Raw genomic sequence first — 26,094 nt, forward strand, 5'->3', positions numbered from 1 at the left:
TGGTAGGGAATAGCGAATTGATTTTTGATTGTTGCTAGCTTTCTTAAAACTTCCTAATACTATGATGTTAAGATCAAATCACAGCTCAGAAAGGTAACAATAACTTCCTCCTGAATTTTAATCTTCAACTTGAGATTTGCATTTTCCATACCTTACACCAAATATTAGGTCAGCAGTCAAAGTATTCATTGATAATTGCATAATGTAAAGTTCTATTTGTTTATTCCCATATAATGAAGCAAATCCTATTAGCCGACAGCAGAAGTTGCATGAAATCCACACTTCAATTGAGAGGTAACTGATTACATTTTCTGCCATTTAAATGTTGTCCAAACCCACTTCTAGCCAAAGAAAATGTGTCTGCTTATTCTGAACTTCAACCACATATCATACTGAAGTCTCTCAGCAGCTTGGGAATCTTCAACAACTAGACAGTTCATCCATCAATCATCACAGTATTGGAATTATGAGCGCATACCAGAGGTGAATTGTTTCTGGATAATTCTTGTCCCAAAAATGCTACTTTCAATTAGCTTTCAGTAATCAGGTGTGATTGTCCCATATTTGAAGCTCCCTCATGTGTCAGTATTGGAAGGGAACTTTAAGATATGGCCTCACTATCAATTTCTAGAGAAACTGTGCACCCACTCCTGGCTACCTAGTAGTTCTGAGCACAGCTTTAGAGATGCTGCTGTTCAGTGTGTTCACAGACTGAATGCTCCCAAGGTGTCACTGAAGGATGTGTGAAACTGTTCAAGAGCATGTACAGACCACTGAGAGCTGCCACATGTGGAAACATCAATGTCTTTAGAAGATCATTCTGGCATCACACAGGATTCATAGAAGCTTCCTCTCAGGACTTTCTCGGGGTGCGTAGCCCTTCACCACCCTTTGCCTGTGATGCCAAAGCTTTCAGAAGTCCAAGCCAACATGAGTGAGCACCAGTCACTGGACCCGAGGCATTAACTCTGCATAACTATTTTTGAGAAAACAAAGGGTAGATTTTAACTTCCATTACCGTATAGAAAGTCTGGCCAAATGCTGCCAATTAATTTCAAAATTAAGATGAACTTGAAAGATTTAAAAAGGGTGGTAGGTCACGACTACCATTCTACCCCTGGCTGGTTTCAGTTACTGAGGCTTATGGTTCAATGTTGTCTCTTGTATATTAAAATGTAACTATCCATGCCTCATCTGGTAGGTTGTGGTCTGTAATAGTTTCCTCTTATACATGAGTGACTGCTGACTGACCCTGGTGTGTTTGTGGAAACTTTTCATTTACATCATTGCACATAATAGGTTCCTTATGAGTATGTCTCTCCCAAGTACAGACTGTTACATTCCTTCTTCATAGTCTCTTGCACATTACTTCTGTTGTCACTGTTATATCATGAATTACATTACCATCTCATTATCATACACATTCTCATTATATTGCAGCTGTTAATGTTTATTCCAATGTTACATATCTGTGATTGTCATGGAGACTTGCCCAAATGAGGTCAAGTAAACCATAATGATGAGATGGAAAGTTTCTTTCTCTCCTTGAAAGAATCATCATTGAAGACAAGCAGGTTTTCTTTTAATTTCAGTCTAAGTAAGGTGAGAAACGATGTTTGAATAAAGACAATGTCTAAATTCAGAGAGGTTTGTCCATTTCTAAAATAAATGTACCTGTCAGCCAGGTGACTGTGATGGAAGGATCCATTAGGTAATGGTGTGAGTGAAGCTCTATGAATAGGAGAGGATCACTAGACTTTGCAGTTGTTTAGGGAAATGCGTGAGGTCAGTAAATATCTTTCTTCTCTATATGTTCCTGGGAAAGTGGTGATAGTACAGCTTGGGGATGGGGGAGCGGGGGGGGGGGGGGGGGGGGGGGTGGGCGCAGGGGCGGTGGCAGGTAATGTGTGGTGAAGGTGCTTGGTGGGTGAGAGGAATACTAGGGATTGCAGATACTGACAATTCCCAGACTGTTGCTCTTTCTGATAGAGTGCTACACAGTGATGAGGTTCTTTAACTAATCTTTTATAAACTATCACAGACTGATTTTGCTTCAACTAAATGGCAATAAATCAATAAAGGGGTGTTAATTAGCTCACCTTCAAACCAACCTGCATATTTGATGAACGCTCAGCGATAATTCTACACAGGCAAGTATTTAACTATCTTGTCTAAGCTGAGGAGAATCCAGTTTGCTATTTTACTTGAATGCTGCACTTGGAACAAGTCTAAATGAGATTAATTATAGTACTGGATTAAGATTAATTGATTAAAACTGAAAGCCAAGTGTCCTCTATATGGTTATCAAGTATATAAATGGGGTTTGGGGGTGGGGTTGGGGGGTTGTTCTGGGGGTGTGGGGGGCGGTATTGCATGGAGTTGGGGGCGGGGGTGGTGTTGGATGGGGTGGAGGGAGCGGGTTGGAGGTGGGACCTCACGCACTGTGTGCTGCTGCACTATCCTGAAAGGGGAGCAGACTTTACAAACTCCAAGCCCCAGAGGAAAGGCATTTAAATCGATTAACCGAATAATCAATTATCTGAACAAAATAGTGCCAGCCCGTCACGGTTGGATAATCAAGGTTCCCCTGTATTGCTAGAAAGTCACAACAAAGAAATGAAACCGACAGACCACCTGGCATCGACCTTCGAACTGGAAAAGACAACAGCAAAAACATAAATAGCCCTGTCGAACATGCAAAGTCCTCCTTACCAACATCTGGGGGCTAGTGCCGAAATGAGAGAGCTGAGTCTCAGACTAGTCAAGCAACAGTTTGACATAGTCATTTTTACGGAATCATACCTTACAGATAATACCCCAGACACCATCATTCCCATCCCTGGATATGTCCTGTCACATTGGCCCAGCAGAGGAGGTGGCACAATGGTATACAATCAGGAGGGAGTTGCCCTGAGAGTCCTTGACATTGACCCCGGACCCCATGAAGTCTCATGGCTTCAGTTAAACATGGGCAAGGAAACCTCTTACTGGTTACCACACACCATCCTCCTTTGGCTGATGAATCAGTACTCCTCCATATTGAACAAGACTTGGAGGAAGCACTGAGTGTTGCAAAGGCACAAAATGTGCTTTGGATGGGGATTTCAATATCCATCACCAACAGTGGCTCAGCAGCAGTATTACTGATTGAGCTGGTCAGGTCCTAAAGGATATAACTGCTAGATGGGGTCTGCAGCAGATGGTGAAGGAACCAACAAGAGAAAAAAACATACTTGACCACATCCTTACTAATCTGGAAGCTGCAGAAGTATGTGTCCATGACAGCAAAGGTAAAGGTAATCATTGCACTGAAGTTGTGGAGACAAAGTCCTGCCTCCACATTGAGAATAACTTCTATCGTGTTGCGCGGCATGATCACCGTGCGAAATGGGACAGACTTTGAACCGATCTAGCAGCTCAAGACTGGGCATCCATGAAGCACTATGGGCCATCAACAGCAAGAGAACTTACTCCAGCACAATCTTCAACCTCATGGTTGAAGCATTACCATTCAACCATTACCCTCAAGCCGGAGCATCAACCCTGGTTCCATGAACAGCAAGTGATAGACAGAGCTAAGCAGTCCTGCAACCAACAGATCAGATCTAAGCTCTGCAGTCCTTCCACATCCAGTCATGAATAGTGGTGGACAATTAAACAACTCACTGGAGAAGGAGGGTCCACAAATAGCCCCAACCTTAATGACGGAGGAGTCCAGGACATCCGTGCAAAAGATAAGACTTATGCATTCACAACAACCTTCAGTTAGAATTGCCGTGTGGATGATCCATCTTGGACTCCTCCAGTGGTCCCCAGCATCACAGATACCAGTCTCCAGCCAATTCAATTCACTCCATGTGATATCAAGAAATGGCTGGAAGCACAGGAAACTGCAATGGCAATGGGTCCTGATGACATTCTGAAAAATGTGTTGCTGGAAAAGCACAGCAGGTTAGGCAGCATCCAAGAAGCAGGAGAATCGACGTTTCGGACATACGTCAGGAGTGTGATGGGATACTTCCCACTTGCCTGGATGGGTGCAGCTCCAAAAACACTCAAGAAGCTTGTCACCATCCAGCACAAAGCAACATGCTTGATTGACACCATGTCTACAAACAATCAATCCCTCCACCATCGGTGCTCAGTAGTAGCAATATGTACTATCTGCAAGATCCACTGCAGAAATTCACCAAAGATCCTTAGACAGCACCTTCCAAACCCACAACCACCTCTATCTGGAAGGACAAGGGCAGCAGGTATTTGGGAACACCACCACCTGCAAGTTCCCCTCCAAGCCACTCACCACTCTGACTTGGAAATATACCCAACAGTTGTTAGGTCAAAATCTTGGAATTCCTTCCCTACCAGCATTGTGGGTCAACCCACAGCAAATAGACTGCAGTGATTCAAAAAGGCAGCTCACCACCATCTTCTCAAGGGCAAATAGGGATGGGCTATCAATGCTGGCCAGTAGGCGACACCTAAGTCCCAAAAAATGAAGAAAAAAAATCATAAGCTAATGATGTTGCAGTTGTGAGTCTTAAAGAGTCTAAGTGTTCTGCTCAGCATCAGGCTGACTTAATGTTGATGTAATATAAAAGTAGAGTTAAGGACACACTGGGAAATCAAGGCAACATTATTCAAAAAAGACGTCATTTAGCGCAAAGCAATTTATTGCAAACTGCAATTCTCACTGAATAAACTTCAATTAACAGGCAATATTTTTCATAAACAGAGCTGCAACCGAACTTTTTTTAAAATGTGAGTTTATTTTATATCTGTAGAACTGAAGGTGCATTTATATTGGTATCTATAGCAAATGTCGAGTAATTTGAAAAGCCCCCTATGTGAATTATAAATGCCTGGAGGGATACAAAGCTTTACTATTGTATATATTGTGAAACTGTTTAACATCAAAGCAGAAGCTACGAGAACAGCTGCATAATGTGTGTGAAATATCACTTCAATCTGATTTGTTGGCTTGAATGTTCACTTTTTATTGAGTTCTGCAAGTAACCTTGATGTTCTGATAGGTCTACTTTTCTGATGGGTAATTCAAAGTATCTGTTCAAAATAAGGTTACAATTGAGCCAGAATATCATATCACTTGTGCTTACTGTGCTGTTAAAATACAACACTGCATTAGTTTATCATTTATTAGTTATCAAACCTGATCGAACCAATCAAACTCAAAATAATTATGATGGAGCTTACTGTTAAACTTATGCTTATCAAACTATGGCATGTTTCAGTGAAAACAGTGACAATAAACTTTACCTTATCCAGAGTTAATATAAGTAAGGATAGATTCTGCAAGTTCCACTAATCAACCCATCAAATTTCCCTATTATTTTCTGGGGTTTGCTCAACTAAGTAATTGCTTGAAGAATCAAAACAAAACCAATTTAGTTATTCACTGACACAAATGACAGCCTACTGCAACTCGCATCCCCTTCTTTAACGACTGGCATAACTGAAAAATACTGTGTGGTACAATGGTAGCTCTGCCTGCTATGCATATTAGCGTCACCTTCCCAAAGTTGGCAATCTACCTTTGAATGTGTTGTGCATTATATGCAAGATGTGGGTGAAGTCAGCATAGTTTAAACAGTGTTGCAAAACAAGATTGTCCATTAGGGGTATGTATCAGCTAAGTGGCTCAAGGCATCTGATATATCAACAAATGGTCAGAGATTTGTCAACTTTTTCTTCATTCATTGATGAATTCATTAGATGAGTTTTCACCACGAATCATCATGTTTTTACTAACCTGTCAACTTGCTGCCACCATTTTCTTTCTTGGTGAGATCTACAGGGCCTACTTGGTCTAGTATGATAGAGAAAAACATTTGTTAGCCTAATGAAAAGAGGCTTTTGTCTGAATGAATACAGCAACTAAGTACAATTTATATCAATACAGCTGACAACATTACAGATATAATGACAAAGACCCAGATGATAGCTCTTATTTCTTTGAGTTCCTATGTTGTCCCAGCAACTCTGTATGACATCACCATAGTGGGTGGTGCTTAAGGCACACTTCACCATTAACCCTTTCAGACCCTTACACTTTTAGGTAATGTCTCCCATCCACGCTTTTTACCATTATATATAATTAGTTCTACCATATGCCACTCTCCCCCACCTCCATCGCACCCCCACCCCCAAGTTTCTGACTTCATAAATACAGGCAGTCTGGAGGAATCACTATTCTCCCAGTATGTGTTCTCCATGGATGTGGAAAGTGAATAGTTTCCTGGGCTGAAGTATGTTGAGTTTAATTCTGTTCTTGACAGTGAGTGGTCTGTAAGATCTTTGAACCTGGAGGACCATTAATCTCTTGAATTTCATTTATGGAGGATACATTTCTGCACTGAGACAAACAATTACTCCATGGCAACATTGGAAGGACCTATCATTTCTATTTTTTTTGTACAGCACAGCTGTCCTGTTGAAACAAGCAACTTCTGTTTGGTGGCACTGAACCAAACAATTGCTTCTTGACTACATCCTGAATCTGTGAATATCGGTTGTTTTATTTTAATGGCAGGTTCCAGTGAGTTTATGCAATGCATCTTCAATCTATGTGCACAGATTTTTATTCCCAATTTGTTTTGAAATGTCTAGACTCCTTATTTCAACTTGTATATTATGGATACTTTCATTCATCCTCAGAAATCGCATTGGTGAAACTGACATATTCATCTCCTCAATTGAGGATTGCTCCTTGCTTAGCATAATCTCTGTCAATGTCACAGAGAATTATTTCATGGGAGACAAGGAAATCAAAGGTTTAACTCGAAAATGTGCCATTTTGGCATCTGACATAAGACTTGAATCTATTATCACTGTTTGTTCACCAAGCTGTTCTGCAATCTGCATTAGAACAGTTGAGGATTCATTGTTGAGTTCAAGTGATGTATACTGCTTATTGGCTATCTGATTCCTTCTATCTTCCTGTAAACCTTGCTGAGTCTTGCAAAGTGAATACACTTCCATGTCAACAGCAGTGGAAAACATTTCTTCACAAGATTCTACCTTGCTAACAGTAAGGAACTTTTTTTAATGCCAAACTACCTCAACTAAATGGAGTCTATCTTTTCCTTAGGTTTCACCATGTTGATGGAGCCCTATATAATCTACTGTTCTTCTTTTGACCAGGTGTTCCTTAACCAGCTTTTCCTTTACTAGTTGTTTCATGACTGGTTATTCTTGGACGTGATGTTTCTTAACATTAAGTACTGAATTCTTTCCATCAATTAAAGAAGATTCAGGTCTTCATACATTCATGCTTAATATTGTGAACTCTTGATTGTGAAGGACATATAAGCTCCCTAAGTTACATAATGCTGAATGTTGCAGACTCACTTGTAGTATACCTTTAATCTTAAATACTATCTCTCCTGGTCCACATTTGTCAGTTGAAGACAGGATATCTTTGACTATGATACACAATCTCATAAAATAGTGACACTTACCCCATAAACAGCTTAAAATCAATGAGATGATTGCTGATGTAAATACATCCTTGCCAAAAAGCCAGGAATGAATTATTTGTTTTCCAAACAATAACTTCTGATTTTCTTCTACTGGAATTTGTTCTCTCTCATAAACCAAATGGGGTTGGTTAGCTCAATTGATTGGATGGCTGATTTGTGAAGGCAAGTAATGCCAACAATGCATGTTCAATTCCCACACCAGCTGAGGTTACCATGAAGGATCCTTTTTCTCAGCCTCTTCCTTCATTTGAGTTGTAGTGACCCTCAGGTTATGCTATCACTGGTGGTCTGTCACTAATGAGAAACAACCCCTATTGTGCACTAGGACTTTATCTCAAACTTAGTGTCAGTAGTTACTTGACTTCTTGTTGCTCTTGACTGTGTCTTACTTCAACAAATGTTTTGGAGGTCACATGTTGTTTTACAGATGAAGTTTTTTTTAAATCGATGGCTACTGCTTGTACCTGTAAGGTTTCCTGGCTCTGCTGTATTAATAATGTCTAGTGGTATTCAATGCCAACACTATTTGCCACTCTGGCTTCTTTAGGGGTGTTGTTCCTTAAAACCAAATGGATTTTGCTGATCTGCTGTGACAAAATTAATTTTTCTTCTTAGTACTGATCTGTGTTATTTCAGGATTTCTGTTTCACTTATTATCTCAACCTCAAAAGTCATATCTTTGTTAGGCTGTAATAAATCTAACACTGACTCATCAGCAATTCCAACAAAAAAGTGTTTCTCATAAATTCTGACTTCAAAGCTCCATTCAATTTTTCACTCATCTGTAGAAGTCTTTGCTAAAATTACCCGTTAATTTGATTTGGTGCAAAATTCTTCTTTAAATCTTACTATTTCAAAAATTCTATTTCTTTTGATGTTAGAATAAATGTCAAAGGTTTCCTGAAATTCTTGAAATTTATCCAATATTTCTTGTACACTATGGTGAGCTATAATGTCCTCAGCTACACCCCCAATTGTCCACATTACTGTTTTTATTTATTTAATTTCTGAGTTAGCATGTCATTTGGAAGCAATTCTGTGACATAAAAATTGTTTTGTCCAAAATATCTATTTGTCTTTCTCTGAAAATAGATCTTCCTAGCAATAATTATTTCTGCTGCCAAATCTTCCTAATGCAATTATTTATTTTCCTTGTGTCAAAGAGTTTTAATTCTGCACTTTAGCAATGCTGCTCCAATGTACAGCTGTGCTAGAAGTTTTTTCTGATGCTGTTAAAATCAAAACAGAGGGTTTTAACTTTTTGCAAGTAAAATGGATGAATACCACTTTCTATGAATAAATGAATGAGTCCCACTATTTCATGGCCTTACTAGATGAATCCAGAAATCCTGATCTTAGTCACAGAATCATAGAATGTAAAGGCAGAAGAAAGCCTTCAGCCCATACCTTCAAATAAGTATTATTACTTAGTGTCAATTTCCTGTTAATTTCTCATATTCCTGTATATTATTTTTATCCAAGTAATCATTCAACGACCTCATGAATGTCTCAGTTGATCCTGCCTTGACCATACTTCCAGGAAGTGCATTCCATACCCTGAATACTCACATTATAAAAAAGTTTATTGCTCACACCACATTTGCTCATTTTGCAAGTCACTTTAAATCTATGCCTTTTAGTTCCTTTTATGGGCAGGCATAGTTTCTCTCTATCCACTGTTTCCAAGCTGCTTATTATTTTGAAAACCACGAACTGGTCTTCTTTTACCCTTAATCTCTCCAAACAGAACACTCTCAAATTCTTAAATCTATCCTCATAACTGAAGTTTCTAATTCCTGGAACCATTCTTATGAGTGACTTCTGTATTTCTTCAAAACGTTCATATCCTTCCTATAATGTGTTGCCCAGAAGTGTACTCAATACTCTGGCTGAGGTCTAACAATTGTCTTTTACAAGTTCAACAACACCTCCTTGCTTTTGTACTCTCTGGTCCCATTAATAAAGCTGGGGATACAGCATACTTTATTAACTACTCTGTCCATCTGTCCTGCCCCTTCAATGATCTGTGCACAAACATCTGAGCTATAAGTACTTTGCTTAGCTTTTCCCAGCCTGTAAATCACACCGTTATTTAAAAATTTCCACTTGCCCACCAGAAATTTCAACTATATCATGGATCCTCCAATATTCATTTACTCTCTGGATGAATCTTAACTCAGTACCACTTGTGTAGATCATCAATACAATCTTTAACTGCCTTGAATGCTAATACTCCAACTTTGGGTAATTCCAAATTGTCTTCTGCTGCTATACATTACTTAACAGATCTGAAATGCTTTGCCACCTCAGCTGTGGATTCTGCCTTCATGAACCTTGCCATGAGTTTCAATATTTAACTCTTCTATCTGCTGACTGATGAGCATCTTTCATAAAAGCTGTGCCTGAGGAAATCTGTAGATCTCCATCACTATCAGCATTGTCGGAGGTGGCTATAAGAGGTCTGCGCCACCTTGTCACCAAGCTGAAAAATTAGTTGTCACCTCTGCTTATCATGTATATGTACTATCTGGTAGATTTGTTGCCATCATTGTTTTTCCAGACAGGGAGCTCTATGGCCTGCTTGATCTAGTGTGATAAGGGAATAAGGCAAAATATTTGCTTGTTTAATAAAAACAGGCTCTTCTCTTAACTGACACGTAGTCTATTGTGCAGTACCCGTTCTCTACAAATTACAATGATATAATAGACATTGTTTTAAAGACTATGAGGAAGATCCAGATGGTAGCTCTTACGTCTTTGAGATTCTAAGTTGTTCTCCCATCAAATTTGTATGGCATCATTATACTGGTGATGCTGACGACACTCCTCAGCAATCAGCTTTACAGACTCTTATACCATTATACAACAGACAGTGCTCAATTTTGAGTCAGAAGGAACCAAAAGAGAAAATGCTGGAAAATCTCAGCAGGTCTGGCAGCATCTGTAAGGAGAGAAAAGAGCTGACATTTTGACTCTGACCCTTTGTCAAAGCATCTGCAGTAATTTGCTTTTATTTATTGAGTCAGAAGGATATGGGTTCAAGTTCTGCTCCAGAATGTCAACAAAAAAGCAAGGTTGAAACTTCACTGCAGTACTGAGGGAGACTATACTGTCAGAAGCGCCACATTTCAAACAAAATGCTAAAACACGGCCTCATGTTCTTTCAGGTGGTGATAAAAAAAACTCAAAGAAAAGCAAGTGAAATATCCCCAAGTCCTTGACAATATTTATCACTCACATAGCATCGTAAAAGCAGGTTACCTGGTCATTATCACACTCCTATTTGTGAGAGTTTGCCATTGCACAAATTGGCTCCTGCTTTATTACAACAGTGGCTACTTCAAAACGCTTCATAAACTGGAAAGCTATTTGAATGAAGGATAGGGGCTGTGATCATGCCAGGATCTTTATAAATGCAAGTCCTAATATTCACTTCTCCTAACTCTCCTGGCACACAAAGAAAACTTTGCATGTATCCAGAGATCTTGATGCAGAGAAGGATGTGAATAGGATTTGAGGCTGGGACAATAGGAAGTACCTGTACATGTTGGGCTGGAGATGTTTTAAAGCTTTTCAGCAGGTTGACAGTCTTTTGAAAAGTAGCTGAGTGAATCTGAGTGAGAGCTGAGTCAAATCCAAAAAGGTGGAAAGGAACGCCAAATTTCGACATCATACAGGAAGTGGGTTGAAGGTGATTGTAGGGTAGACCCAAGTGTATTAGACAGAGTGTAAAATCAAAGCAAGCTTTTCGGCTTCACGTGACTCTCAAACAGTGTTATCAATAGTGAGCTTGTCTTTCTGCCTCCCACCAACTGCTAGCAACACTCATTCTGAGCTGTATGGCTGAAGATCCCACACATGCCACTCAATGTGCTAACGTATTGACTATCACACACAGATTTTGGAGGTATGCACACTGCAAAGTAAAATAGGAGAACATAGGATGTTGGATAAATGCTGCAATAATGCCAGTGATACCCATATCATTGCAAGCATTTTTTAAAAGTATCAGGATGTGGGATATAGGTAAATTAATGTTACTTCTGCAATTCTGCAATTCCATTTTACAAAGTAAAATGAACTCATACCAGTGTGTAATTGTTTTAGCCAAGAGCTGAGTCTACAAGAATGGAAACGATGTGGAGGAAATATATAATTGTTTTTGTATTAGCTAAAACTGTATGTCAGAAGGTAGACATTATGGGCAAGTAGATAAGATGTTGTGAGGGGATGAAGTTAAGCTAGATACACCTGTACAAACAGTAGATATAAACATGTGCTTCCCACTTTTACGAAAACACAGGAACAAACCCCAATTAAAAGGGTCATAGGGATCAGAACGGCCTCGGGAAAGGCACAGATGAAGGGGGTAGATAGTGATGAAGAAAGAATATGCCTAACAATGACCTACAGCAGGATGAGGTCAAATGGCCTTGTGAGGCCAGAAATAAGCATTTTGTCACAGACAAGGCCGGATAAGGCAAGAGATAAACAGGGGTAATGGGGGCCGGTCTTAGGGAAGTGGATGATGTAAAACAGGGGAGGGAGCAGTGTAAAACAATAGACATCAAATCATATAAATGTTGTGTATGAATTGAATTTGGTGTGTGTATGTCCCTTGCCTTGTAGACAGTGGACATCACACCCACTTGCAAGTGTAAAATAAATGGCACTACTGATTCAGATCTTGTCTCGGACTGAAATTATTGAAGTGAGTGGGCTTTGTTTCTCACAAGGATAATCCAGCTTGCTGATGTGTAAATTCTAGTTAAAGAGGCTGAGTGCCTCAAAATTAAAATCTTCAACATGCATCCTCAGAGTAGGGAATCAAAATGACCAGATTGCATACTTCTATTTTTAACCAGTCTACCTCCCTCTCTATCTTCTATAAACTTTAATTAGAAATGTGAAATGCAGGTTTCAGCTGATAATACTACTTCCATGATGGGTAGATTAAAATAATTCTCACAATCTCTGTTCAATAATGTGTCTTGCTAGCAGCATTTGTTACTTTTTCCTTGCCATTGAAGAACAGTCTTCACTGCAGTGGCTGAGCTGAAGGCAGAAGCACAAAGAAATCTGAGCCGCTCGTGATGTTTGCAATAACCTTCATAGCTCTACATATTTAATGCATTTAATCCCAAATGTGAGAGAGTTTTGTCTGAGTTTTGTACCGATTTTACATGATTATATTTCACAAGTACCCGAGCTGCAAATGGCAATTTTCTGTATAAGCTTGCCATCTAACAGGAGCCTGTAAGAGACAGTTGCATTGCTTCATTGGTAGTGCAATTTGCACATCAAACATTACATATCTGTTGCATTATGGTGCAATCAGTATGGCTCAAGTATCTTTTAATCTCCCTACATTGTTTCTTTTTTGTGAAGTTTGATATTTGGAATCAAGTTTACTTTTTACCCCGTACCTTCTAAGTAGTTGTGGCTCCTTGAAGTCTCACGAAATTCTTTTTCATATACTCAGTTTGGTGGCTTAGTGGTTAACACTGCTGCCTCACAGCACCAGGAATCCAGGTTTGACTCCACCCTTGGGTGACTGCGGAGTTTGTACATAATCCCCATGTGTGTGGGGGTTTCTTCTGTGCTCCAGTTTCTTCCCAGTCTAAAGATGTGCAATTGTGAATTGGTCGTGGTAAACGCGGGGTTATAGGGTTTAAGGGGGTGGATCTGGATGGGATTCTCTTCAGAGGGTCAGTGCAGATTCAATGGGTCAGATGACCTCTGTCTGAACTGCAGGGATTCTATGATTCTACAGTTTTTCTTTTCCTAGCTGCAAATGTAACAACAAAAATATGACTACTTTAAAAGGTCTATTATACATGCTGGTTTCCACTTCACTATTCAAAACAATCTTTTGCAGTGATAAATACACACTAAAGATAGGATGATGTGTGAGATATCTGTTTAAACATTTTTGCCTACATTCTGTGATTTTAAGAACGAAAGTGCAGCAGGAATAAGGTACAAAACAAGCCTAATGTTTGCTCACCCAATTTTCTTATCCCCTTATATGAATGCAAGAAGGTACGAAAACCTCACTTTTAATGCCAAAAACATCAATAAATTAAAATATAAACAAAAAAGTGAAATAAATTCCTAGGCTATTCTCATCTATGAACTCTGTTGCCTTTTTATTCATTTTAATTGCTGGCAACATTGTTACTAAACAAGCAAAAGTTTATAGAGAATAGACAGCAAGCTGTATCAATAGAAATGTAAAATTTGAATGTAGATATAAAAGAAACAGTAAATATTTCCAGGCTCATCAGCATGAGAGTAAGAGAGGGCATTAGTTGGAGCATTAAGGTCAACAGTGGCAGCATCTGTCTAATCAGCATGATACTCTTACGGTGACACAATCTGCCGACCCAGTATATTTTGTGCATGCATTCTCTACACTTGTACCAATATGGAAATAAAGAATAATAATTCTGCTAAAGAGCTATCCATGCAGGCAGCATCACACCATGTATGTGCACCACAGACACTAATTTAGAGCCAAAATGCCACCTCATCATCACATAGCAATAAAAAAATAACTGGGCACTGTGTAACCAGACTTTGTTGCGTTAACATCCAAACAATTCACCTGCATTCTACAATGGTTTCAGCTGTGTGTGTGTCCGAAAAAACACCCAACAAATAGTACTATCACATATGAAAAGATTCTGACAGCGTAAACAAGTAATACCGAAGACTGGATTTTAGAGTGATGTCAATTATTTAATAAACTCAGAAGAGCTTGTGTTGTATATCAGGGAATATGTTGCTTCATGCAAAATGAATTAATCCATTTACTCATTTTATGAAATGTTATTTATTTGTTGAAAATAGGCAAGAATACAGTAGTGGTTTTTAAAGTGTATGAATAGCGGTATAAATCCTGATTTGATCAGTCACAATCCCTCAAACATATTTGGCTCACTAAAGCTTGCATTGATGCTCAATAATTATCTTTTATGGCTAAATATCACTGCTAGCAGTTTGTCTTAGCAAAGCAATAAATTAGTGACCTTCAAATCAATCCTAAGATATATAGTGATGCAGCGAAAAAGATGTGTGTAGTAACAAGCATGTCAATTCACAAAGTAATGCCACATTATTAGGATTACACAAAATGCTAGCAGACACATCAATGGACTTTCTTGTGGTAGGCTAATATAATCTTGCTAATAGCTTGCATAACAACCTGTAGAAAATGCCCAATAGCAATGAAAGAAAAAAATGTTCTAAATGTCATGATTATGTAAGAATTAATTCAACTTGTATGAAATTATAAAAGAGAAAAGACACTTATTTATATAAAAGCCTGAGAATATTCCAAAGCACAACAGCCAATTAAGTTATTTTGATGTGTAATCATGACGAAAATATAGAATGTTTGAAAGATTAGTGAAGTAAACGGTAAATAAAACAAAGATTATATCATTTCCCATTTTCTTTTTGATATTCTTAGCAAGGATTTTACTTGGTTTGTCTTGTGAAAATGGAGATGTGACATGGGCATTCTGCTGGAAAGTCAAGTGCTCAGTAATTTCATGTTCTATGATATACAAATGACCTTGAAGCAGTTTCAATGCACAACTGAGAGAAGCTTCATTAAAGAAAATAATGTGAGCTGTTGCATGGGCAGATGCATTCCCTGAATCAGTTCCTACTCCAACAAAACAATCTGTCTGCTAGTTGACTCTGTATCCCTCAATTCAATAATGAATCTGCTTGCAGCCAGCGAGCAGCAACTGATGACTGGTTGTGTATGAAGTTCAGTAATAATATGGTAATGAAATACTGCTCTTGAAATGGTTAAGGCATCCACTGGTAGGATTGGACAAGCATTCACCTGATCCCTGCCTTCAGATAAAATCAACTCCCTTGATTCTTTAATAGCATCATTACCATCTAAATATTATCAGGCTGGAAAATTGTTTGCATCTGCTTTTGAAGTCAAAGGCTGTGAGTTGCAATCTGTCCTTGCTCATTTCCATTGAAGCAAGCAGTGCTCAAAGGTTATGCTCCTTCCTCATTTATATGATTTTTATGAACAGCCCAATTTAACCTGTGCTGCTGGCTGATTGCCTGTTTGCACAAGTTGAGGAGCATATGAGGCTAAGTCATGCTTCAGCTGGCCTTTAACTCTTAAAAGTGGTCTGTCCCTTTTAAATAGGATTTGCATTGAATGAAAGGAAGTTGCTGTTGACTTAGCCCTGCAACTGGGGAGGAGGGAAATGAATCACATGAGCAGATAGAGAGTTCCACTGTCCATAGATGCAGTCCTAGATGGATGTGAACAAAAGTAGAAATCTCAGGTTTCCACAGGGAGCCAAGTAGTCTTCAGTGCTCAAGATCATCCAGCAATCTCTGCACTGAAAGAAAGCTGGCTTCGTCCAGGTGTGCTTCAGCTAATGGGGTAACACTGCATTTGAGCACCATGAAACAATATGGATGTGTTTTTGAATAAAATTGTTATTAAAACATTACGATTGGTAGTTATTTCTAAATGTAAGGTCTTAGGCAAGGGGACCACATAACTGGATGTTTAATTAATGAGATTGGCATTAGTACAGCATTGGTGGTGAAGGGAAATTGTCCCATGGAAAGCAGAACCTGAGAAAATGTTTGTGAACAGACAATCGAGGAATAAAGTTTCCCTGGATGAAACTTCCCCGGTTCTTCTTCCTTCTCTTCCTCCCAAAGTGACCTTTGGATTCCTGATGATAATGGCTGCACTCTCAAGATGACAATGTATTGTAGATCAACATGTGCTTTGTATACAGCCATAGAGTCATACAGCATGGAAACAGACCCTTCGGTCCAACCAGTCGATGCTGAACATAATCCCAAAGTAGATTCGGCCCACCTCCCTTCTCCTGGTCTATATCCTTTCAAAACCTTTCCTATTCATGTATCTGTCCAAAGGTCTTTTAAATTTTGTAATTATACCTGCCTCTACCACTTTCTCAGGAAGTTCATTCCACACTCAAACCACCCTTTATGTAATTGGAAACATTGCTTGAAATATTGATGGTCTGGTCCTTGATGTTCCTGGTAGCTCCATGCCTCTAGCTATACCTCCACAGTCCTTTCATGGTTAGGTGGCGGGCAGTACTCACGATTCAAGATGTTAAATAATGGTTTTCTAACTCCTGTCCTTGTCCTCTATACTGCAAAACTTAATTATCCCTTTGGCTTCTCAGATGTTCCAATCTTCCATCCTACATAAACATGAGGTCACCCAGAGTCTTTTTTTTGGATCGTAACTTACAACAGGTCTCATCTGCTCATGAGTTCAGTGCTTACTGATTGACAATGACTACTAAAACAATAAAACAAAAGAACTCATGATGCTGGAAATCATAAACAAAAACAGAAATTGCTGGAAAAACTCAGTAGGTCTGGCAGCATCTTTGGCGAAAACATTCATAAGAGTAAACAGCATTTGAAATCAGAGGTCAATTGAGTAAGAATGACAGACTTCATTCCATAAAGAATGCAAATGTACTAGACATGGTTTATAACAATTCTTTTTCCATAACTGATATCTTTTTCATTTAGATTTATTTAAGTATTTGAATTTAAGTCCCCTAGATACTGTGATAGGATTTAAAGTCATGCCTTTAGATCATTAATCTAGGCCTTCAGATGACTTGGTTTTAAACTATCTAGGTAAAACAAAGTTTCCTGGAGTGGGGACTGTATGAAGTTCAGCTGAAATCTGTCCAGATGCAGGTTCATGTGATTGGGTCACGATGGGAACACAGTCCAGGTTGAAACTCAAGCACACGTTTTCACAACTCCATATAAAAGGAAAACAGCTGATCATTTTGAGCACAGACTTGCAAGGCTGAACATTCCCATTTTTGGCAACATGTTCTGTTCAAATGAGATTCAGGGCAGCCAATCCACCATGGACCATCAACTTTTCTCATGCAATTTTTATCTCATTAATTATGCAACTGTCCTCTTCATTGCCTCTCTCATGGAATCGTGAGGCCACATCATCAAATACAGCCAGCCTGGATTGTGTCAGCATCCTGTGTCTACACACCATCTCAGTCAATAAGAATTGTCCACTAAGAAGAAGGTAAATAATCTCTATATTCCACAAGGTGAATTGTTGCTATTTTCTTCCTGCTACCTCACACACAGGGCCACCTCTCAATTCACTGTGACTGTCCCACCTCTCACCAAGACACACGGGTTATATGCTGCAAGCATATAGCATTTCCACGAATGGCTGCTGCCCACCTCATTCTCCTAAAATTGTAATGGTTCCTGCCCTCTGCACCTTTTACTCACTTTCTGTAGACATCTTAACACCTTTTCTGCTCCTCCATCACCACTAACTGCTCTTCTATCCACTTTCATTACATTCTACTGTCCTTATGCCTCATTGCAGAAATTAATGTTTCACAAATGGGTCAAGAGGACAAAGAGTTGTGGTTCTGTTCGCCGAGCTGGGAATTTGTCTTGCATACGTTTCGTCCCCTGTCTAGGTGACATCCTCAGTGCTTGGGAGCCTCCTGTGAAGGACAAAGAGTGGCAGGAAAGTTCCAGAGGTAAGGTTTCTCACTCAACCTGAGAAGGTGGTAGACTTGGCTGGAGAAAATCATAGCCATTTATGTGGTGACATAGACACTTCTATGGAAATTAACTCTGTGAGTTTCATTGTGCTGCAGTACACTGTTTCCCATTTCCACCAATGCTTACTCATTCTTAATCTGTACAAACTTGTATCCCTTTTGCACTATTAATTCTCTTTTTTCGATTTTGCAGACACTCGTGGCAGACATTGAAACTCTGCCAGGAATGGACCACCAGAAAGCCTGGTGTTATCTCTATCAACAAGTTGGGGAACAACATGAAGATCTGGGTCTAAAATACTCACTGTCTACCAGATTGTGCACAGACTTGCACTCTTTTCTGTATTACAGAATCAGAATCACAGAACTTTCACAGTGTAGAATGAGGTCATTCAGCCTACTGTGCCTGCACTAGTTCCAATCTGCTGTCTTTTCCCCATATCCATGCGTACCATTTCTATTTAAAGATAGGCTTGCTTACAGCACCTAAAATGGTACACCAGAGTAGTGCTCAGCACTAGTGGCAAAATAGGAGAGGGATCAAGGGACCTCTACCACACCCCTGGTACTTCTTCTTCTCAGCAAACATAAGAGCATAAGGAATAGGAGTAGGAGTAGACCACTTGGCGCCTCCATGCTGCACCTCTATTTAACAAGAACATAGACAATCAGCCTCCTTTCAACTCCTCAAAGATAGGATAATGTCAACAGTCATCAATAGGAGTACCCATACACAGAACCCCCAGAAGCTCCCTCTTAGGGCACTCTCAAGGTGTCTGGCCCGTCTGTGATGCCAATGTTTGCAAATGTCCTAACCAATATGGGTGAGTCTGAATCTGGGTAAAGCACTCTCAATGGGAGGGATCCACTAGACCCAAGCACCCCTAGGAATGATATGCCGGGTCTTTCAGGTCAACAAGGTCAAGCAAAGCAGACTCCCTCCATTCCAGCTGCAGAAGACAGGACTACACCAAGACATAGGTGGAGGGAGAAGAATACAAAATATTACTGAAAGCAAATAGATGGCACAGATAACACTTCATTATTAAAGCTATCTTATGTTCACTTGTATTCTTAAAATATTTGTTCTAGTGTTTTGTGTTGCTGTCTGAGCTCGTGAAATTGCGCCCATTTGAGTGATAAACAGCCTGTTCAGACATCCCAATGATGAAAGCAGTTGTTATGGCCAAACATTGCCCATCCCTTCCAAGCAACAACCTCTTGAGTGCAAATAGCATCAGTCTTTATGGTTCCTTAAACCACGGTGTTGATAGGAGCCAAGACATTGCATTCTAACATGGACAATACAGACCAGAAGACATATGTAGGTTTGTGCTAGGGCCTGGCCTGCTCACATCTTGCACATTTACAACTACTTTGTGAATGAGAATCTGGAATTATTCCAGACATCTCTGATGGCTAAGGTTAATTTTATCTATCAGCTTTTAAAGAGTTTGCACTGCCATTCAAGGTGTACAATGGAAAATTCACATGTCCACTCTCCCTGATAGCACACTGGCTTGCTGAGAGAAACTGCACAAAGGGCTGTCTCTGTCAAGCTAAACACTTCTCCACAAGATATTCAAGCATTTCAGGGGAACTTAGCAGCCCATGCACACCCTGAAAAAAATGGAAGCAGTCATAATGCTTTATATAACTTCTCTAGTCTTACAAAACTAAGATATCACTGTACTACTCTAACTTTGGCCTTGACTAAATCCCCGTTTTAATTGCTCTACCATTAGCAGCTCTGTCCTGACACGCCTGTGCCCTAAGCTCTGGAATTCTCTCCCTGAACCTGCCTTTCCTGTCTCCATATTTTTCGCCAAAGTTTTGGTCAGTTTTTCTAATATCCTGCGCAGTGTTTTATCCAGTTTGTCCAATAATTTTTCTTCTGAGAGGCTTGGTAAGAAACTAAGTAAAGTCACTATAAAAATGAAAATAATTGGACTTGTTGTTTGTACTAAAGACAAAACATGGTAAGTGAGCACAATATTTCCAGGTGAAATAAATTGAGCCACTAATATACTGTGACCGACATCTTTGAAATTGACCTTGACATACTTGTTCAGTAGCTTTTTGGTGAAAATATGTGTCTATTTAATTGTGGACATAATCACAGGTGGTTATTAAAATAACCTTGTAAGACTTCTAGCAAAAAAGTACCATATTCTGCTCTGGGTTAGTGCAATTGCTGCACTATGTCAACAGTAATAACCTGAAGGAAATTTTGCCAGGATTAACCAAATAATGGCCTGATAATATGCTTGCCCTAAAAATAACTTCTCAGCAGGAATCACAGTCTGCAATTGCAGGGATAGGAAGGAGAGAACCATCATCTTATGCTGACCCACTTCAACATGAAAAAAATGTAAAATATAAATAATCATACCTGCTGGACTACAATTGTGGAACTGTGGTCACTGCAGTGAGAAGGATGGGACCTTCAATGGCATTCAGTAGGTCCATGCCTGCCACCAGGAATCCACTATCAGACACAATTCCCTTACATTGTTGACGGGAGTAGGGGTCCAGTGTACAAAAGCCACTGGAATATTCCAGTCAGCCTCTAATGGCCTTAATTGGGCTTTAGGTTATCCTAATGAGCTACTTACTGCCCATAGAAAGATGTCCATTTCAATTCCAGCATCACCTCTCACTGCACTAACTGATTTGATCTTTGGGAAATTGGGTTGGGATGGAATTATGTTGGTTTGCTCAGAGGTGACAAACCAGTATCTCAGTGGGAAATGACACACCTGCCCACTTTCACTCCCACCCTGCATATTGTTGATAAAATTTTGCTCAGTTTCGTTTTCTGTCAAGGTACTTGGCTGAACATTTGTTATATGACTAATACTGGAGAAACATGTACTTGTTTTTGACAGATCTGCAAAAAAAGCAAATGTTAAACAAACTGAAAACATTTAACTGTAAAGCCCTATAATTCATATGAATTCACTTAATGTTCAACAGCTATCTAAAACAAATTCAAAGAAATTGTTGCTGGCATTAGAGCATCACATTAGTTGGCTGACAGAATATAAAGAAAACACTTATTTAGAATGAATCAAGGTGACGCATATCAACATATATTCCTTCACACTGAAGAACACACAGATCAAGATAAAAGTCACATTGAAAATTGAGGATGCAAGCAGAGAAATTGGTAGTGAGTCAATAAGCCTTTTTAAAAACTTTGTAATGTTTATGTCTTGTTAGACAGCAATGAAAAGGATACAGCTGAATCTATTCCATTGTTTGCTGAGCAATGACTGCAACTACAGGTAAGTGTGGTTGGAGTTCAATAAAGTTGTAAATCCCTGCAATTAAGGGTTTTATATCTAGCATGCAGCTGTCATGGCACAATGTTCAAAGATACATCAGAACGAAAACATACTCTTTAAAGGCTGTCACAAGAAAACATTGCACCTTCAGAGCATCATGATTTTGAAGGGCAAATTAGCCATACTCACACAACTACAATGTGTTGTGAAATGTAGTATCTGCTGGTAAACTTGAACCACCACCAAAAGTTAGATAGTTACTTAGAAAATACAAAAGATTAAATAAAACTCCAAATCGATTAATGGAAAAAAAACTGAAAACTTCCTCTTTAGTACCTCGGGTGCTAAAAGAAATGGGCAAGGCCAGAAGTCATATGACACCAGGTTAGAGTCCAATAGGTTTATTTGAAATCACAGAGAGTGCAGAGTCCCATCACTTCACCTGATTAAGGGGTGTGATTTCAAATAAACCTGCTGCATTCTAACCTGGAGTCATCTGACTTCTGACCTTGTCCACCCCAGTCCTACACCAGCACCTCTACATCAAAACAAATGGCTGTTGAGATAGTGGATGTGTTGGTTTAAAATTTTTAAACTTCCCTAGATTCTGGGAAGGTCCCAATAAGATTGGAAAATAGTGAATATGACTCTTTGATTGAATGAAGGTGGGAGTCAGAAAGCAGGACACTACATACTAGTTAGCCTAATGTCTAACAAAGAGAAAATCTCAATGTAATCTGGCAGAATCAACATGGCCTTGTGGAAGGGAAATCAAGTTTGACTAATTTATTGGAAGTCTTTATGGTAGTAACAAGCAATATAGACAAAGGGGAACCAATGGAAATATGCATTGTATAGAAGAGAAAAAAAATTAGTAACAACAAGAACTTAAATTTTCTCTATTCATTGGAGCTTCTCAGATGACAAATCAAGTGAAAAGGTGGAAAGGGCAAATATCTTTGAGTTCTTGATGAAAGATGACATGCGCAAATCACCACTGCTGAGGATATTAGATTTTTCATTTGTGACATAGGTGTTTAAATGTTAACTAGTATCTTCAGCAATGGTGAAGTTTGTAGATAGTCTTGAATTGAGTGGATAGTTGTTTTTCAATTTGCCTTTTTATTGAACATGTTCTCCCCACAGTCCAAAGATCTGCAGTTAGATGAACTGGTCATGCTAAATTGTCCAAAGTGGCCAATGCCATGCATGCTAGGAGGGTTAACCATGGCAAATGGGGATGGGTCTGGGTCAGATGGTCTTTGGAGGGTTGGTGCAGATTTGATGGGCTGAATAGCCTGTATCTGCACTGTAAGGACTTTATGATTCTACTTAAAAGTGACTTCTCATTTTTCTCCCACCTGTTACCTCTAACTTGTTCTCTCTCCTTTTCCCTTTGCCTGTCAGCAACATCATTCAAAATCACAGCATTCATTTCCTCATGTAGATTGACAATACCCAGCTCTATCAACTCTCTAGACTCTCTAATATTGCCAACTTGTCCCATACTGGACATATAATAGACAGGCAAATAAGTGCAAATTTTGTCCAAATACTATTTGTGAAGAATGGAGTCATTGTTTTTGATCTCTGCTATAAAATCCTGAATTATTGATGGAATTCTAAATTGTATCAGACTAAATCATGATGTGGAGGTACCAGTGTTGGACTGGGGTGGACAAAATTAAACATCACACAACACCAAATTATTGTCCAACAGGTTTATTTGGAAGTACTAGCTTTCAGAGGGCTGCTCGTTTGTCAGGTAGCCAATGGGGCAGAATCATAAGACATAGAATTTATCGTACAAGATCATAGTTCATGCAACTGATACGATATATTGAACTAATCTAGATTGCAGTTAAGTCTTTTAGAATGGGTTGCAGGTTTTGATTCATTAATATGTAATTCCCAGTTTTACATTCCATGTCTTATGATCCTGCCAAAGAAACAGCGCTTTAAAAGCAAGTACACCCAAATCAACCTGTTGGTAGTATAACCTGGTGTCGTGTGATTTTTAACTCAGACTAAACCAGACTGATCACAACCTTGGTGTCCTATTTGATACCAAAATCAGCTTCACAATGACTAAAACCATCTGTTGTTCACCTCCATATCATTACCAAACTTTGCCGCTACCCCAAATATCAGCATCTAAAATCCTTATTTATGCATTTATTACCTCTAGATCTGACTTTTTTTATTGCAATCCTGGCCTTCCTCACTGTGCTACCCCCTGTTAACATGAGATCCTCCAAAACCCTACTGTCCTTATCCTAAATTTCAACAAGTCTTGTTTACCTTTTATCCTGTTTTCACTGACCTAAGCAAATATCTAGGCAAGCAATTCCTTGATTTTAAAATACCTATCCTTGTTTGCAACCTCCCATGTGTCCCCACATTTTCCATTCTCCATGTTCTATTCCAGCCTAAAAGCCGACTGAATTATCTTCATTCATCTAATTATGGCCCCTCGATAATCTGGTTTTAATTCCTGAATCCGCAATATTTATTTTTCTCTTGTAAATTCTACAAATGTCTGATTGGGTTTCTTTCTTTTAGTACTAAATTTTAATTGTTATGCTTCAGGGACAAGGTCATAAGCATTGACTTTTTTTTTTCCTTTTTAATAGTTGTGTAAATTACTGAATATTCTACGAACAAACTTACATACAAAATCATAGCTGTGCCTGTCAAAGACAGAAAGAAAAATAGCATTATGGTTCAAAAAGCTTTTGGGCAGTTCATCTATTCAACTACCTTCTCGAATTGGGTGAAGCATCTTTCAACTCCATCTTCAGTAAATAAATGCACAAAGTACAGAATCTTAGTTAAATCAAATGTCTCATTGGTTTCAGAATCATTTGCTGAGCTATTATCTTTTCTTTGCTTCTTTATTCTAACCTTTTCTTTAATCAAATTATGTTATCCAATTCCGTTATCTCTCTGAAGCTCAAGCTCCTTGAATTCTATCTCTTTTCCATTATATTGTTTTTTATTGTCTGTTCTTTCCAATTCAAATTTTCTAAGTTCTGAAGAAGAGTCACTATACTCGAAATGTTAATTCTGATTTCTGTCCACAGATGCTGCCAGACCTGCTCAGATTTCCCAGCAATTTCTGTTCTTTTTCAAATGTTATAAACTCTATTTCCCTTTTCAGTGCCATTTCCTTCTTGCTTTCTTCCCACTCATGTTTTCTTCTCTATTTGTCTTTCTCCAACTCAAGTTATTTCATTTTTTTCTTTGAATGTCAAATCTTCTTACTTTCTAACTTTATCTTAATAAATTATAGCTGTGACAAGTCAGATTTCACTCCTTCCAATCCTGAGTTCTGAATAATCCCTCTAAGTAAAACTGTCTCATGAGATCCTGCTTTAACTTCTACCTTTAACTCATCTACCACGTCTCTCGAGTTAAACTTTACCAAAAATTTCAAATAATGCATTGTTCCATCTTCTATTTCCATACAGCTCTTCGTCACATTGAAAGCCAACTTCTTAGACTGCAATAGACTTTACCAGTACATAGCAGTTTTAATGTTCAACACTACCACATACCTACTCCTTTAAAAGATACACATTAAATTCAATTAATTCAGCTCCTATAAGAGACACAAATGATTATGATCCCAGATGATGTTTCTACTAGACAAGTCAGATGCCAGAATGAAATTTGGCTTGGTAAATCATGTTTTGCTCCTTTTTTCCTAAACAAGCCTTAGTCAGGTCTAAGACTGAAACATAAGTACACTCGGCTGCCATTTTGGTTTTAATAATAAAACAGAAGTTTACTATGAAAAGGAAAGAAAAATAAAATTAAGCAAATGAAACTATTTCAAAATAACACAGTTTAAAAACATTTCAAACCTCTGGCAAAACAAAATTCAATCTATTCTCCAATATCATCACTTTACAGTTAATCAAAATTCAGAGAAATTTCCCTTCCATTATAAATCTGCAGGTTGATTAAATTGCTTCTTTTTGGTTCAGGTCATGTCAGCTGTGAGGCTTTTTTTCTTTGACTCACAAAACTAAGATGTTAGACATTCTCAGCTTTGAATAAGCAATTGCAGATTTCAAACCAACCACATTCAATGTGGAAATTTTTACAAACTGAATTTCTTACACTGAGGTAACTTAATTGATCTGAATAAATACGTTTTTAGGGGCACTATTTTAACATCTGGCTTCAACCAGCTCTTGTTTGTACTGAATTCGAAAGCTTTTAACTGAGAAAAAAAAAATAGAAAATGCTCATTTTAGCTTCTACTCACCTAGTGGCTTAATTTTTTTTCTTCTGCTCCTGAAAAAAAACGCTATAATATAAATACCCTTCCATTAGCTGTCTAGAAGACCCTTAGTCATTTTCTCTCTGGCGCATACTGATTTAAAATCATGGCTCTGAAAAAAATAGCAGAATTAACTACTAAAGACCTTTAAAAAAATAATTCTGCCATTAATATGTACATATACACACACACATATACATATGTATGTATAAAATCACATTACAGAAGGGAAGAAAACTTTAACTTATCATTAATGATGGGCCACAGAAGGATATCAAGGCATTTCTCATGGGCATAATCATCCATGCTTATTCAAAGCCTTTGGAAGAATTTATGAGGGAATTGGTAGATTGAGAAGCCATAAAATGATGGTTAATATTCTTTTTTCTGCATTCTTTAGCATGCCATGAGTATTCATTAAG

The 26,094-nt window shown here is 38.6% G+C and overlaps 1 long non-coding RNA gene across 1 annotated transcript; it reads right to left on the minus strand.

The window, feature by feature from the left end:
* On the minus strand, positions 1-25,773 carry LOC140478501 (uncharacterized). Its single transcript, XR_011960778.1, has 3 exons — positions 25,658-25,773; positions 5,771-5,827; positions 1-976 (listed from the first exon to the last, which is right to left on the minus strand). It is a non-coding gene; the product is annotated as an uncharacterized lncRNA (long non-coding RNA).
* Between the last annotated feature and the right edge of the window lie 321 nt (positions 25,774-26,094).

Source organism: Chiloscyllium punctatum, chromosome 6 (genome assembly GCF_047496795.1).
Source record: "Chiloscyllium punctatum isolate Juve2018m chromosome 6, sChiPun1.3, whole genome shotgun sequence".
NCBI lineage: Eukaryota > Metazoa > Chordata > Chondrichthyes > Orectolobiformes > Hemiscylliidae > Chiloscyllium > Chiloscyllium punctatum.